We start from the raw sequence: 17,452 nt of genomic DNA, 5'->3' as shown, positions 1-17,452 counted from the left end.
CCCTGCGCGGGCCCCTGGAAGCTTTGGGTGTGTCTCCTGTGCGGTGCCGGAGCTTGGTGTGCTACGTACCTGTAGTGAATTGGCGCTGCAATCATCTGGGTCTGCTCTGACAAGCCTTACAACTGGCCTGCACTGATGGAGTGTCAAGTGCATCGTCAGGGGCTTGCCCGTCTGGAAGACACAAGTTAGCTGGACCACGCAGAAGGCACCGGTCAGGGATAAAGCCTGCCTACCTGGGCTGTGCAGGTGACACCTGAGCTGGAACCTGGAGGATGCATCCGAGTTACCCAAAAGAAGAATAGAAGGAAGATTGTCCCAAGCAGAGAACCGCATGGGCAAAGGCCCATAGATAATTGAAAAAATTGGGTTCAGGGAACTGAAAGTTCATTATGGAACAGGGAATATGGTGTGTGGAGGGACTCAGGGGCCACATCCTTCAGTGCCTAGTAAGTTATATTCAGAAGTTCGAACCTCAGTATTGAAAGATTTTAAACTGAAGAACGACGTTATTAGCTTTGGGTTTTAAAAAGATTACTCTGGGTGCAGTGTGGCGAATGAATTAGAAGGAAGGGAGCCCAAGGGCGAGGAGGCCACTTAAGCTGTTGGTGTCATTACGGCAGGCGATGATAGTGCTCCAAACCAAAGAAGAGGCAATGCAAATGAAGAGAAGTGAATGGATTCTGCATAATTTGGAAGGTAGAATTACCAGGACCTGAATATTATTTGGGAGACAGTGTAAGGAGAGGACCCAAGCACAAGTGATGTCTTAGATCCTGGCTTAGGAAGCTGATGGTGAGTGGGCCCGTCATCAATATGAGAAACACAAGTGTAAAGGAGGTTTGGGAAACTGGTGTGTGAAGGGAAAAATTCAGTTTTATGCTTGTTGAGGTCAGATAATTAAAAGAGCAACCTCGGGGCGCCTGAGTGGCTCAGTGGATTAAGCCGCTGCCTTCGGCTCAGGTCATGATCTCAGGGTCCTGGGATCGAGCCCCGCATCGGGCTTTCTGCTCTGCAGGGAGCCTGCTTCCTCCTCTCTCTCTGCCTGCCTCTCTGCCTACTTGTGATCTCTCTCTCTGTCAAATAAATAAATAAAAAAATCTTTAAAAGAGCAACCTCAGGGGCACCTGCGTAGCTCAATCTGTAGAGCATATGATTCTTGACTTTGGGGTCATGAGTTTGAGGCCCATGTTGGGCATAGAATTACTTTTAAAAATAAAGGGCAATTTCAGAGGTGATTTCTTTGTGGGATTTGGAATATCAGGTAGGGAACATTAGCAATAATAATTTGAAAATGTTCTCAAAACTTTTGGGGAGTCATTAATTCTTTGTTCTGCAGTGAATTTGGGAGTTAGATCCCAGTCTTCCCTGGGCATTACTGGACACAGGCAAGCTGATAAGTTTTTTCTCTCTGGCTCCCTTTTTCTTTTCCCCTTTCCTGTCTAAATTTTATTTTCTCCAGTAAGTTACGGTATCATAAGTGTGTATGCCTTAGAATAGTAATAAAAGAATATATCAGACTTAGTGGAATCCCTGGAACTAAACACATACCTAGATATCCAATTTGCTGCCAGTTAGCTTGAAAATGCCAGTTAGCTTGAAAATGCATTCAGGATTTAGAGAAAATTAAGGCCCAATTCCCTTTTTACTCCAAAAGATTTTTCCTAAGATACAACCATTTGACCTCTCTCCTCCACCATATCCTTGGAACTGACCCCATGGCAAGAATGACTCAAAATGACCAAGCCGGGGCGCCTGGGTGGCTCAGTGGGTTAAGCCGCTGCCTTCGGCTCAGGTCATGATCTCAGGGTCCTGGGATCGAGTCCCGCATCAGGCTCTCTGCTCAGTGGGGAGCCTGCTTCCCTCTCTCTCTCTCTGCCTGCTTCTTTGTCTACTTGTGATCTCTCTCTGTCAAATAACTAAATAAAATCTTAAAAAAAAAAAAAAAATGACCAAGCCGGTTTCCCTGTTTCTAGCCACCCTGAAGTTTGATGCCTTTCTGTGAGGACCCTCTTTAAATGTGTTAATAGAAGAAGACCAAGGGTCACCTGGGTGGTTCAGTTGTTAAATAACGACTTTTGATTTCAGCTCAGATCATGATATCAGGGTTGTGAGAGCCCTGTGTTGGAATCCACGCTGATGGTGAAGACTGCTTAAGATTCTCTCTCTCCCTCTCCTTCTCCCCACCTCCCTCCCCCCTTGCCCACTCTTGCACCTGTGCTCTCTCTCTAAAAAAAACTTAAGGGACTCCTGGGTGGCTCAGTGGGTTAAAGCCTCTGCCTTTGGCTCAGGTCATGATCCCAGGGTCCGGGGATCGAACCCCGCATCAGGCTCTCTGCTCAGCAGGGAGCCTTCTTCCACCTCTCTCTCTCTCTGCCTGCCTCTCTGCCTACTTGTGATCTCTGCCTGTCAGATAAATAAATAAATCTTTAAAAAAAAAAAAAACTTAAAAGACCATAATAGGGGCACCTGTGTGGCTCAGTTGGTTAAGCCTCTGACTCTTGATCTCAGGGTTGTGAGTTCAAGCTCCATGTTAAAAGACCGTAATATTGTCAGTGACCTATGACTGCAATTAAGAAAGATAGGCTTTTGGGCACCTGGCTGGCTCAGTTGGGAGAGTGTGCAACTCTTGATCTTGGGGTTGTGAGTTTGAGACCCATGTTGAGTGTAGAAGTTACTTAAATAAATAAAACCAAAAAAGTATGTTCTTTATTTGAGTGAAATCTATTGATTTTGCTCTTTCTTCAAATGACTCATATACTGAAGTTAGTCCATATTGAGAGTAAACAGTGTTTTTTTTTCCATTTTATTTATTTTTTCAGCGTAACAGTATTCATTCTTTTTGTACAACAGTGTTTTTTTTTTAAAGAATTTATTTATTTTATTTGACAGACAGAGATTACAAGTAGACAGAGAGGCAGGCAGAGAGAGAGAGGAGGAAGCAGGCTCCCTGCTGAGCAGAGAGCCCGATGCGGGGCTCGATCCCAGGACCCTAGGATCATGACCCGAGCTGAAGGCAGAGGCTTTAACCCACTGAGCCACCCAGGCGCCCCAACAGTGTTTTTTTTTAAGATTTTATTTATTTATTTGACAGAAATCACAAGTAGGCAGAGAGAGGGAGAAGCAGGCTCCCTGCTGAGCAGAGAGCCTGATGCGGGGCTCGATTCCCGGACCCTGGGATCATGACCTGAGCCGAAGGCAGAGGCTTAACCCTCTGAGCCACCCAGGCGCCCCTGTCTTTTTTTTTTTTTTTTAAGATTCTTTTTTTAAAGATTTATTTATTTATTTGACAGATCACAAGTAGGCAGAGAGGTAGGCAGAGAAAGAGAGGGAGAAGCAGGCTCCCTGCTGAGCAGAGAGCCTGATGCAGGGCTTGATCCCAGGCCCCTGGGATCATGACCTGAGCCGAAGGCAGAGGCTTTAACCCACTGAGCCACCCAGGCGCTCCTTTAAGATTTTATTTATTAGAGGGGCGCCTGGGTGGCTCAGTGGTTTAGGCCGCTGCCTTAGGCTCAGGTCATGATCTCAGGGTCCTGGGATCGAGTCCCACATCGGGCTCTCTGCTCGGCAGGGAGCCTGCTTCCCTCTCACTCTCTCTGCCTGCCTCTCTGCCTACTTGTATCTCTCTCTGTCAAATAAATAAAATCTTTAAAAAAAAAAGATTTTATTTATTAGAGTGTGCACACAAGTGTGCATGAGCAGAGTCAGGGGAGGGTCAGGGGGAGAGGGAGAAGCAAACTCCCTACTGAACAGGGAGCCTGAGGCAGGACTCAATCCCAGGACCCTGGGATCATGACCTGAGCCAAAGGCAGACGCTGAGCCACCCTGGTGCCCGGAGAGTAAGCAGTGTCTAGATTGAATAAACGTATTATACTCTAAATTTCCTCTTGAGTTGGCTTCCCAGAGAACCCAACCTGTGCAAATTTTCCCTTAGTAAAGTGAGGATAATGATTATATCTGCCTCTTTGGGTTGTAATAAGGTTTAGATTAGTTAACATATGTTGAAAAAGTGCTTAGAGTATGTCCTGGCAAAAAGTAAGCACTCAGGGCGCCTGGGTGGCTCAGTGGGTTAAGCCGCTGCCTTCGGCTCAGGTCATGATCTCGGGGTCCTGGGATCGAGTCCCGCATCGGGCTCTCTGCTCGGCAGCGAGCCTGCTTCCCTCCCTCTCTCTCTGCCTGCCTCTCTGTCTACTTGTGACCTCTCTCTGTCAAATAAATAAATAAAATCTTTAAAAAAAAAAAAAAAAGTAAGCACTCAGTAAATGCCAGCTATAATTGTCTGGGGAGGAACTGTAGGAAGAGGGTTGAGAGAGAGATTTTCATTTTTTAATTTTTACACTTTGATGCTGTTTGAGCTTTTTACATTGAGTATGAATTTTTTATCATAATGATTTTTTAAAAGTATTTAATTATTTGTCAGAGAGCTCAAGCAAGGGGAATGGCAGGTAGAGAGAGAAGCAGACTCCCTGCTAAGCAGGGATCCCAATGCAGGACTAGATCCCAGGACCCCAGGATCATGCCCTGAACTGAAGGCAGATGCTTAGCTGACTGAGCCACCCAGGCATCCCCCATAATGGTTTTTTAACAGTTTCGTGGAAATAGAATTTTTTTCCCACTATAAAAATTATTCCTACGGGGGCACCTAGCTGGCTCGATTGGTGGAGCATGCAACTCTGGATCCCAAGGTTGTGAGCTCCAGCCCTACAATGGGTGAAGAAATTACTTAAAAATAAACCTTAAGAAAAAAAAAAGAATGTGGTAATACGTGCGTGTATGTGAACGTTGAGAGAAGGTCTGGGGAAACCATTACTGTGTATGTTTACCATGGTTTTTCTGTTTTGTTTTTAAGGTTAGATGGAAATTTTAAAAAAAAGATTTTACTTATTTGAGAGAGAGGGAGAGAATGAGAGAGAGAGCGTGAGAGGGGAGAGGTCAGAGGAAGAAGCAGACTCTGAGCAGGAAGCCCAATGTGGGATTCAATCCCGGGACTCCAGGAGTATGACCTGAGCCAAAGGCAGTTGCTTAACCAATTGAACCACTCAGGTGCCCCCCTCCCTTTTTTTAAAAAGTAGGCTCCATGCCCGGTATAGAGCCCAACTGCTTGGGTGGCTCAGTGGGTTGGGCGCCTGCCTTTGGCTCTTGTCATTGTCTCAGGGTTTTGGGATCGAGCCCTGTGTTGGGTGCCGTGCTTCTCCCTCTGCCTCTCTCTCAAATAAATAAATGAATAAGTCTTAAAAATAAAAAAAGAGGGGGACACTTAACCAATTGAGCCACCCAGGATGGCTACACGGTCCTACACAGTGTTGCAGCATCCTTCTTCTGGTTAGTGGACCATTTACTTATTTATTTTTAAGTTTTTTATTTAAATTCAATTTAATTAATATGTACTGTACTATGAATTTCAGAGGTAGAATTCAGTCATTCATCAGTTGCATACAATACCAGACCTTTTCTTAATTAATGAGTTCAGGGTCTGATAATTAACTCAGATGCAAAGGTGGGAGAAGGATGTCACTTTTTATTGGGGCAGCTGCCCTCAGCCCGTTAATCACCCGACCTTGATTTCTTCTGATTGAAAATTGAAGATTAACCCTGTTAGCCCTTGGAGATGCTGTATTCTGTTAACCATCTCCATAAGTCTCTGAGGTTCAGGCAGCCTTGGCTGTCACTCCACCCTTTCTGCTATTAGAATAATTGTATCTACCTGGCTCCTGGTAGTTAAGTGCTGCCACCTGGACTCTTGTTGCAAGTTCTATCACCCCCATTACTGTTGTGAGCCTGGTTTTGTAACAGTCCCTCCTACTGTCAGTCCTGGCCTGCATTTTTAGCATGTAGTGAAATTTCAGTGATGCTGTTGCACCTCTTTACCATCTCATTCCCTGTGGCTTTAGTAAGTGGAGTATCCTCTTGATCTTCCCATGGAACGTAATCGTTCGGTGGGATTTCCAGCCTTCCTACAGTACATCTACTTCACTGTGCTTTCCTGAGTTTTTAAATCTGTTCCTACACGATGTGTCCTGGCAGCTTTGACTCCCCCCCCCCCCCTTGTATGGGTTGTAGTTTTTCATGCTCCTAAGAGCCATTCTGGTAGCATTTCCTGGGGTCTTAGCAGAGTGATAACTGTTGTATCTCAGGAGAATGTTTCCAAATCAATAAATTCTCCCTAACCCAATTTTATGGTCTGGTCCTCTTGATCAAGCATCTGCAGAATCCAGTCCCTTGTTACTCCCCCAGCGGCTGGCATCTTATGTGTGGCTAGTTCTTGCAGCTCCTTTGGGGGATAGCACCTTAATGAGTCCCAATAAATCCCTCACTGGGTTATGTACTGTTTTAACCCTGGTTTTCAGCCTCATATCCAGCAGGGAGGTAAGAGCAGACTTTGAGAAGGGTACCTGCAGTCTTTTTTTTTTTTTTAAAGATTTTATTTATTTATTTGACAGAGAGAGAGATCACAAGTAGGCAGAGAGACAGGCAGAGAGAGAGGAGGAAGCAGGCTCCCCGCGGAGCAGAGAGTCCGACGCGGGGCTCGATCCCAGGACCCTGAGATCATGACCTGAGCCGAAGGCAGCAAGCAGCTTAATCCACTGAGCCACCCAGGCGCCCCGGGTACCTGCAGTCTTACAGGGTCTGGTCTTCTGCATTGTCTACAAAGAAGAGGGAAGCGCTAGATGGTGGGCCATTTCTGCACATTCAGAGGGTGTAGGAGAAACTGGGAATTCAAGATCTTCAGGGGCACCGATCAGATATCTCCATCCCACATGTCATATTCCCATTATTTCCCAACTAGGGTCTTTAGCCAGCTTGCCTTGCTTGGGAGTTTAACATCACTGGATCTTAGACTATTCTGATGATTATCCTGGCCCTTAGCTTTCCCTGCTCTCCCACTACAAGTGATGAAGCCCTCTTCATATGCCCTTAAGGGGGCCCTCTGGCTTTCACATTTGGCTTTCAGTCACCGTGACCCAATTTCACTATTCTTATAGTTACTTTGGCCCCTATATTTATTTGATACATCCCACCAACTAGTACATTCCCGTCTGCCAGTATAGTATCCCTATTCACCAAGATAAAATATTTAACAGTTGGACCACCAGATCTTCGTTTCCAGCTGTGTATTAAGTGACCCTGCTTCTATACATCCTTTCATTGCCTGCTTTCTTGGATCAATCCCAGTACCAATCGTTGTAGGTTGGGTTCTCAAAGAAGCAGACTCTGAGATGGAGTTTAGTGTGCAGGACATTTACCAGAGAGTGTCCCTGGAAATTGACAACCACAGAAGGAGGGGAAAGTGGGAGAAGTTGAGCTGTAGTGTGTACCTGACAACAGCGTCAACTAATCACATGGGTAATCCAAAGCCAAAATAGATGGTCAGTTGTCCCACACTGTGCTGAAATGTTCAGACATTTATCGCCCTGCCTCAATCATTCATTAGATATAGGCCATGTGGGAAGGCTGTGACCTTGAGCACAGGGTCTCTCTGTAGTTAGCTGGACACCAAATTATCTGAAAGCTAAATGTCGTCAGCTGGGCCAGCAAGTCCTCTTTACTGGATGTCACATCTCTGTGTCCTGGGCACTGAGGCAGAGAGGTTCCTGAGGCCACACAGTTAGTAAGTAATGGAACATGTCTGACTCTAGGGTGGCGCTCTTAACTGCGGTCAGCAATTCTGTGCCTCTCCCTGGTGTGGCAGACAAGCCAACTCCAGCCTGCTAACCTGGAGCAACCAGGAACCAGCCGGCAGGAAAGAACTTTAGGGGAAGGCAGGTACAGGAGCAAGATCATGAATGTGGTGAAGATGGGGCTTGTGATCTCTGTCTGTCAAATAAATAAATAAATAATAATCTTTAAAAAAAAAAAAAAAAAAGATGGGGTAGGGAGGTATAAACACAGTAGCCAGAAGGGGGGGGGGGCTAGGCAAGGGAAAGAGTTCTTTTCTTTTCTTTTTTTTTTTAAGATTTTATTTATTTGACACAGAGAGAGAGATCACAAGCAGGCAGAGAGGCAGGCAGAAGGGAAGGGGGAAGCAGGCTCCCCAATGAGAAGAGAAGCCGATGCAGGGCTTGATTCCAGGACCCTGAGATTATGACCTGAGCCAAAGGCAGAGGCTTAAACCCACTGAGCCACCCAGGTGCCCATCTTTTCTTTCTTTAAAAATTGCTTGCTTACTTGATTGATTGATTTGAGCGAGACGGAGAGAGGGAGAGTGAGAACACACATGCACATGCACCCCTGAGCAGGGGTAGGGGCAGACTCCTCCATGAGTGTGGAGCCCCACGTAGGCCCTATGGGGGCTTGATCTCATGACCCTGAGATCATGACCAGAGCAGAAAGCAAGAGTCGGACACTTCACCAACTGAGCCACGCAGGTGCCCCAAGGGGGAGTTTTCTGATGCTTTTCCAGAGCCGCAGGAGAGAGGGGCCCTGAGCAGCTGCCACATCCTGTCCATCACCCTGGCCACACTCCTGGGAGCCCACGAGTGACTTTCCAGACTTTCATAGTTTGGAGAAAATGTCCCTTCAAATCCATCTGCATTGAGACCCCTGTTCTCCAAGCAGCCCCCCTAATCCCAGAAGGTTTTCCCTTGTGGGATGAGACTGTACTGCTTGGGTGACACAAGTATTCTAGGCAAACATACTTCTCATGGTAGGTTGTGAGTCAGTCTTATAAACCATGCTCTTTGGTTAATAGGAAGTGGCTCCTCAGAGTCTGGTCACTTTTCAGTAACAAATTAAGCAGCTGACTTTGAGTAGAGAAGAGAGTGGCAGCCTGGGGAGACTCTGAACTCAGTGTTCCCCAGGCATAATACCATGCGTTTCTTGCCCAGCTCCTTCCTTTTTCTCTCTGCCTCTTACCTCTCTGCCTTGGACTGGGTGACTCTACTTTTCAACCTAAAGTCATCCTCTAATGCCCCATTGTGAGTATGAGATCGTATTTTCCTACCCACTACTCTCATGTACTTTGTGTTTATTACTACTAGAGGATGGCATGGTAAAACTCCTCTGCTGCATTGTGCTGTTGTTGTGTGGGGTTTTTTGTGGGTTTTTGTTTGTTTGAAGAGGAGAAGATGGAGAACAGGAAAAAGAGGAGGAGGGAAAAAAGAGGAAAATATGAAATCAAAAGGACAGGAAGAAGTTCAACTCCCGCTGTGTGGAGGGCAGAGCTTAAGACCAAGGTTTCTTTCAGCGTCTCCTCTGGGGTCTTTATTCATTCAACAGGTTTGTTTGGATGCCAGCAAGTGCCACACATTTCTAGATTCTGTTCCCTTGATTAAAGTATAATTTGGAGAGTTGGGTGGAGAATGTGAGGTGTATTTCAATCACTCTCCGGCCCTTTTAAATTTATGTTTTGAAGTTCAAAATTAACACATGCCCGTTGTAAATAACAAATCCAAATACAGCAGTGTATTTCCTTCCAAAGAGGAAGCTCTCACCCTCATACCCCTTCTCTCCCAATCTCACTCCCTAAGAGTAACTGTAGGACCAATTTGATACCTATTGTTCCAGACCTTTTGGGACACATAGGTAAACACATCCAAAAACAGGATTGGGCAATATGTATTATCCTATAATATAACCTCTCCCAGCAGTGTTAGACTGGCTTGACAGCCAGCCCTAGGGGTACATGGGGGTCTGAGAAAACAGCTTGGGAGACTACAAGGTAATGTCTACCTCTATCAGCCTGCGTGCTTGATTAAGTCGTGCATGTCCAATGGGACCTGGGCTTCCTTGTATGCAAGTGTTCCCTCTGCTAAGTGAGAACTGATTTTCAGACATTATGAAGTCAGTCCTATCTCTGGCCTCTCTCAGTATAACTGCATGATTCGTACCCTTTTGTTCCTACCTCAGTACACATAACAGATGCTCTCTATATTTGATATGTACATACCCTGAATTGTCCTCCATAATCAACACACACACACTTCAAGAAGGCATGTCAGAATCCCAGGGAGTGGACGGGATGTTTCCATAAGGATAATCTTGTATCTTTTTTTTTTTAAGATTTTATTTATTTTGAGAGAGAGTGGGAGAGGGAGCACAAGCAGGGGAAGGAGCTGAGGCAGAGGGAGAGAGAGAATCTGAAGCAGATTCCTTGCTGAGCACAGAGCCCAACACAGGGCTCCCTCTCACAACCCCGAAATCATGACCTGAATCAGCCAAAACCAAGAGTTGGACACTTAGCCAACTAAGCCACCCAGGCTCCCCCAATAACCTTATGTCTTTAAAAATTATTTTTATGGGGCGCCTGGGTGGCTCAGTGGATTAAGCCGCTGCCTTCGGCTCAGGTCATGATCTCAGGGTCCTGGGATCGAGCCCCGCATCGGGCTCTCTGCTCCGCGGGGAGCCTGCTTCCTCCTCTCTCTCTCTCTCTGCCTGCCTCTCTGCTTACTTATGATCTCTCTCTCTGTCAAATCAATAAAATAAAATCTTTTAAAAAAATTATTTTTATAAGTTAAAAAAATTATTTTTATAAGTTATTTGGTGACTTTTTAAAGTATGATTATTCATTACTTGAGATCTGTATCAAAACTGTGACACACTCAGAAACATGAATACAAATGAATTCCATAATTTAAATTCATACTTTATCAAAAGCCAAACTTGTGGTTTATTTAGCAACACAGGATTCCCTGACTTACACATTCAGGTGTCACACATTCAACTGAGCACCTGCTTGATGCCAGGCACTGAGCCGGGTGCCAAGAAACAGAGGCGAACAATGCACCGTCTGTGGTTACGATCTAAATAGAGTGGTTATTGAACTTTCCTAAGAAGCACAGCAAAGCTTATTTTCACTCAGGCAAAGTCTATTACTGTGGCTCTCAGAGATGCTCTAGAACCACAGTCCTCTTCTTGTTGGATTAGCGATGCAGGGGGTTTCAATGTTGTGGTGCATCCGTCTCAACAAATGCTTTCACAATAACTGCAGCAGGGAGAGAGAATATCGGATGGTCTTGAAACTGAAACGAAATGCTCTGGCCTGAAATTGATAAATGTCACTTCTCCTAATCCATTGGCAAGAACTAGTCAAATGATTGCCTAATCATAAGGAGGCAGGGAAGTGTTATCCTCTGATGTACCTGGAGGGAGAGAAAAGCTAGATTTTGATGAATACTTGAAAATCTACCTTGTATTAATAATTATATAACTTGATCATAACACATTTCATTTCCTACAGCAGGTCCAATAAAAAACTCTGAGAAAATGCTCAGCCACTTTCTTCTCTCTGCCCTCCCCACACCCAGCAGTTTCAAGAATTGTGGAGAATTAGCAGACCTGTACTCAGAGGCCAGTTCTGCCACCCCCCTGCTTCTGTGAGAGTCAGGTCACCTAACCTCTCTGAGCTTCACTCTCATCAGACCTCTGAGGGGGGGAATAGTATCTGCCTTACGAGATTGTAGTAAGGTATGAGAGACATGATATAGTAAATTTCTGGATCCAGGATTGACTCTGTGTGTGAATTTGGTCAGTAGAAATTGTCCCCCTTCTGTTAAGAAGAACTTTTACATTTTTCTAGATGTAATATCTGTTGCATAACTCCGTGCCTTTGGGCCTATGTGCTTCCTTCCCTGGACTGATTTTCCTACTCTCATCTGCCTGTTAAACCCTTATCTTAGGGGTGCCTGGGTGGCTCAGTGGGTTAAAGCCTCTGCCTTCGGCTCAAGTCATGATCCCATGGTCCTGGGATCCAGCACCGCACTGGCCTCTCTGCTCCCCAGGGAGCCTGCTTCTTTTCCTCTCTCTCTGCCTACTTGTGATCTCTGTTTGTCAAATAAACAAATAAAATCTAAAAAAAAAAAACAAAACAAACAACCTTACTGGGATGCCTGGGTGGCTCAGTTGGTTGGGCGGCTGCCTTTGGCTCAGGTCATGATCCCAGCATCCTGGGATTGAGTCCCACATCGGGCTCCTTGCTCAGCAGGGAGCCTGCTTCTCCCTCTGCCACTCTGTCTGTCTGTGCTCTCTCTCTCTCTCTCTCTCTCTGACAAATAAATAAAATCTTTAAAAAACAAAACAAAACAAAACAAAAAAACCTTATCTCAGCACTCAGATCACGTCCTTCCTCTAGGAACTGCTCCCCAAGGTGAGCAAATAAACAGATACAATACAGAGGAGTGTGGATAATGAGCAGGTACCCTGTAGATACCCTGTAGATGTGGTTCGAATCCCAGCTCCACCACTTCATCAGCTATGAAGGCCTGCGACTAGCAAGTGACTTAACATCTCTAAGACTAAGTTTACTCACCTGTGAAATAGGTAGGATATTCCTACTTACTTCACAGGATCATTGTGAGGATTAAAAGGGAAAATGCGGGGCCCCTGGGTGGCTCAGTGGGTTAAAGCCTCTGCCTTCAGCATCAGGCTCTCTGCTCATCGGGGAATCTGCTTCCCTTTCTCTCTCTCTCTGCCTGCCTCTCTGCCTACCTGTGATCTCTGTCAAATAAATAAATAAAATCTTTAAAAAAAAATAAAAGGGAAAATGCCCCCCAGATGTTAAATTCACTGTCTGGCCCCTAAGTGTTCATGACACCCTTCTTTGCACCACCCCTGTACTTGGTACCTGCCTCTACTGTAATTTCTCTCGCATTGTGCTGTTCTTACTTGTTTGGTTCCATGCCCTGTGCTAGACTATGTACTTGCTGAGCACTGTCCCAGAGTTCAACAATAATATCAAGATTTTTTTCTTAATATCTAGCTTGGGAGTTTTTTTTAAAAATCCCAAGGATTATGCTGAACACTTTACATATATTATCTCACTTATTGTTACTGTTTTTTTTTTTAAAGATTTTATTTATTCATTTTACAGAGAGAGAGAGATCACAGGTAGGCAGAGAGGGGAGGAAGCAGGATCCCCACTGAGTAGAGAGCCTGATGTGGGGCTCGATCCCAGGACCCTGAGATCATGACCTGAGCCAAAGGCAGAGGCTTAACCCACTGAGCCACCCAGGCGCCCCTCATTTAATGTTAATTGGAAATTCCATCAAGGTCTTGCTACCCGCTAAGTTTGGCCAAGGCTGGACAACACCTCTGCCTCTTTTCTCCCTGCAACTTAGCTGACTGCAGAGCTTTACTCATTAATGTCCTGATATGCAGCAGCTTCAGTGTCCTCTGGTTCTAGGTTTCCAGATGATGCTTTGAAGGTTCATTTCACTTTGAGTAAGGGAACCTCTCTTTGTTGTGGCCAGTTCTTGATCTGCTTCACTTTGTTTCTTTTGTCATATTATTTCTGGTGTTTGGCTGCCCTGTGTCTACAAATAGATAAACTGTCCTCCTTGTCTCCATTTCTAATTTGGGTGGCTTTCAGTTTTGTTATGAACAAAGCTACAGTTAAGCTCTGGTGTAGCCCACTACCTAGGAGCTCCTGGGAGGCTAAGAAAGAAGATGGCAAAGACCTGGTTGGGTTAACCCTCCCATAATGCCTCCATCTTCTCTCTTGCCTGCCATTCTCATGGCCTTCCTTCTTGATTTGATCAATTTCCCTCCCTTCAGCTCTGCTTCCCCACTGCTAATGAATACACACAGGGGTTCCTAAACTTAAACAAACAGTTAATGAATGGGGAAATGTAAATCAGAACCACTATGAGATACCTCTTCACACACTTTAGGATAGCTCTTATGAAAAAACAAACAAAATAACAACTGTGTTGAAGAAGTAGAGAAAATAAGACACTTGTCCATTGCTTGTGGGAATATGAGATGGTGCAGTCACTACAGAAGACAGAGGGTGATTCCTCAATTTTTTTTAAAGTAATGTCCACATCCAACATGTGGCTTGAACTCATGACTCTGAAATCAAGATTTGCATGCTCTAAATACTGAGCCAGCCAGGCACCCCTGATTCCTCAAATATTAAACATACAACTACCATTATGGGTTTAATACCTAAAAGAAGTAAAAGCAGAGACTTGTACACTTGTACAGAGATTTGTACACTCATGTTCATAGTAACATTGTTCACAATGGGCAAAAGGTGGAAACAAGCCAACTTGCCATCAATAATGAATAGACAGGGGCAGCTGGGTGGTACAGTAGGTTAAGTGTCTGTCTCTTGGTTTTGGGTCAGGTAGTGATCTCAGGGTCCTGGGATCAAGCCCAGTTGTCAGGCTTTGCACTCACTACGGAGTCAGCTTGAGATTCTCTGCCCCTCGCCGCTAAAATAAATAAATCTCAAAAAAGTAATGAATAGATAAATTAAAATGTGGTAAATACATACAATGGAATATTAGTCAACCTTGAAAAGGCAGGGAATTCTTTTTTAAATTATTTTAAAAAATATTTATCTATTTGAGACCGAGAGAATACATGAGCAGGGGGAGAGGCAGAGGGAGAGGGGCAAGCAGACTCCCTACTGAGTAGAGAGCCCAACATGGGGCTCTATCCCAAGACCCTGAGATCATAATATGAGCTGAAGGCAGGCGCTTAACTGAGCCACCCAGTGCCCCAGAAAAGGAAGGGAATTCTTTTTTTTTTTTTTAAAGATTTTATTTATTTATTTCACAGAGAGAGACACAGCAAGAGAGGGAATAGGCATGGGGAGTAGGAGAGGGAGAAGCAGGCCTCCTGCTGAGCAGGGAGCCCGATGTGGGCCTCAGTCCCAGGACCCTGAGATCATGACCTGAGCCGAAGGCAGAGGCTTAACCCACTGAGCCACCCAGGCCCCCAATAAATAAAATCTTTAAAAAGAAGAAAAGAGGGGTGCCACAGCCCGCGTGACAAATCGACCAGGAAGTGTGAGGGTTAGAGGACGGTGAAAAGAAATTAAAGAGACAAAGAGATGGGGGCAGGAGGAGCATAGGGGATGATTTCCACCAATTCCGAGTTTATTCAAGGCAGCAAGGCATTATATAGCCAACAATAACTATTTTTAACTGATTACAAAAGAATTTACTACATGCACAAAAAACCCTCCAGACTTCCCCATTATCTACTTCTCACGGTCTAAATGCAGACTATCCAAGGCCAGTGGTCTCTGTCTTCAGATAATTCCTTAACTAGCTGCACTGACTCCAAAGTAACTCAAAACATACAAGAAGTAACAACAAACCTGAGAGTGATTCATAAGCTGTGCTGGAACAGCAAGGACCAGTTATGAGTTTATGACCCCAACCAAACTGCTCTCATCTAACAAGTAAACGTGTGGGAAATCGTGAAGGCGAGCGCACAACACATAGCACAGACCCTTTCTCAGTGCTACTCAACTTTTCCATCCTAAACCTTTTGTTAGGCTATTCGGACTTTAAAGGAGACACAAGTCAGGGCCTGGTTTGGTCCTCGTCTCAAGCCTTATCGCGGCTTCCCACAGAGGGGGCACCTTGGTGGCTTAGTCATTAAGCCTCTGCCTTCAGCTCAGGTTATGATCCCAAGGTCCTGGGATGGAATAACCCCAAGAGAAGAATAGAAAATTTATTTTGTTTCATGGAAAATCTGTGTGGACACTCTCAGTCTTTGTAATTATGTGACCCTTCTTACCTGGTAGTTTGGCTTCTCCGTCAGGAGGGAATGTCCTGGGTAGACGTCCTCGACTCTCAAATTGGGCCCAATTTTTGTTGTAGATGAATAAATGGACATTCTGGCTTGTTTTTTCTCTTCCTCTGAAGTTGCTGGGCATGAAGTAATCCTCTGAGAAAACAGATAAAACTAAGTTCCTGGACTAGCAAAGCAGAGATCGAACCATGATCTGTAGTGGCACCACTGTGATCCCAGACCCCCCTGAGGTAACATTCCTTCCTAAGATACTTCAATTCCTTTGCCTGGATTATACCCTCATTGTCCTCAGACTTGATTGGACTCCACTGAGAGATGCAACTGTTGAATCCTATTTCAAATAATATTGAAATATTTTTTGCTGACCTGTGCCACCACAGCCCTTCCTAAAGGTTTTCATGGAGTTTGTCTTTTGTTTAGCCTCCGGAGGCAGCCCCTACCCTGGGTCTAAAATTGTGCAGATTACTGTAGAAAAGTTTATTTTATTTTTTTTAAAGTTTTTAAAAAAGATTTTATTTATTTATTTGACACAGAGAGAGAGAGATCACAAGTAGGCAGAGAGGCAGGCAGACAGAGAGAGAGGGGGAAGCAGGTTCCCTGTGAGCAGAGAGCCCGATGCGGGGCTCGATCCCAGGACCTTGAGATCATGACCTGAGCCCAAAGCAGAGGCTTAACCCACTGAGCCACCCAGGTGCCACAGAAAAAGTATATTTTAAAGTACATGACAAAAAATCACTACTTTCAAGGTTTTTACCCTCCTGTTCGAGAGAAAAGGCCTGTACGCCTAGAGCAATGAATGAGCACCTCAGTCATGTTTATAATCTAGTTTTCACTTGAACATAAGTGCCGGTGTCACAGTATAAAGCACAAATATTATAGGGTGTCAGAAGGAGAGCCGTCATTATGAGATGAATGCATTAGGGAAAGTTTTTAAGGAGAAGATGGGATTTAAGATGTGTTCAGAATAGATGGAGTCACTGTATCAATTAGGACCTATTGGTTGAAAATGATAGAAACCCAACTTAGACTAATTTAGGTAAAAAGAATTTATTGGTGCTTAGAAATCAGAGGAAGACTAAATGGCCAAGCCATGGGAAGGTAATAGATACAGCTGGGCCTCAGGAACTACTGGAACTGGCAATACAAATGCTGAATGGGTCTTTTTTTTTTTTTTAATTCGACAGACAGAGATCACAAGTAGGCAGAGAAGCGGGCAGAGAGAGAGAGAGAGAGAGAGAGAGAGAGAGGAGGAAGCAGGCTCCCCGCAGAGCAGAGAGCCCAATGTGGGGCTCGATCCCAGGACCCTGGGATCACGACCCGAGCCGCCTTAACCCACTGAGCCACCCAGGTGCCCCCCGAATGGGTCTTTAATCCTGTCATTACTATTTGTCTCTGTACCTTGATTTTATTTTCTCTTGCTGCAAACCATTTTCCTTCCCGGTATTACCAGTTAGCTCATGAGCTCAGCAGGAGCCATTAGGGTTAAAAGGAGTATTTTCCAGTTTTATTTCAGAAAAACCCTGGGAGGGGCGCCTGGGTGGCTCAGTGGGTTAAGCCGCTGCCTTCGGCTCAGGTCATGATCTCGGGGTCCTGGGATCGAGTCCCACATCGGGCTCTCTGTTCAGCGGAGAGCCTGCTTCCCTTCCTCTCTCTCTGCCTGCTTCTCTTGTGATTTCTCTCTGTCAAATAAATAAATCTTTAAAAAAAAAAAAAAAAGAAAAGAAAAACCCTGAGAATAACCTGATCTGCCTGACCACTGGACCAATCAGCTAAAGCGGGAGGAGGAGGGAGTCCTAGAGACCCTTCAGACCAACTGCTGGGGAAGCAGAAAAGGGAGAAATGCTGAGCAGAAACAGTGTTAACTGATTATGAGGAGGAATGAGTGTGGTTTAGGCAGATACCAGTTGGGCTGAGAAATTGAGGGGAAGTAAGTACGAGTAACATACATGGAGTAGGGGATTTTGGAGGGCTT

The 17,452-nt window shown here is 45.0% G+C and overlaps 1 protein-coding gene across 1 annotated transcript in view; it reads left to right on the top strand.

The window, feature by feature from the left end:
* Positions 1 to 6: 6 nt before the first annotated feature.
* Positions 7 to 17,452, top strand: part of NDUFAF1 (NADH:ubiquinone oxidoreductase complex assembly factor 1) — a 34,886-nt gene continuing 17,440 nt past the window's right edge. Inside the window, exon 1 of the mRNA XM_046009384.1 lies at positions 7 to 792. The gene's annotated coding sequence lies outside the window, so the exon portion shown is untranslated. The remainder of the gene's footprint in view (positions 793 to 17,452) is intronic.

The sequence above is a fragment of the Meles meles genome, chromosome 6, assembly GCF_922984935.1.
Source record: "Meles meles chromosome 6, mMelMel3.1 paternal haplotype, whole genome shotgun sequence".
Classification (NCBI taxonomy): domain Eukaryota; kingdom Metazoa; phylum Chordata; class Mammalia; order Carnivora; family Mustelidae; genus Meles; species Meles meles.
The sequence above is the reverse complement of the archived record's forward strand: the minus strand, read 5'-3'. Positions and strand labels throughout refer to the sequence as shown.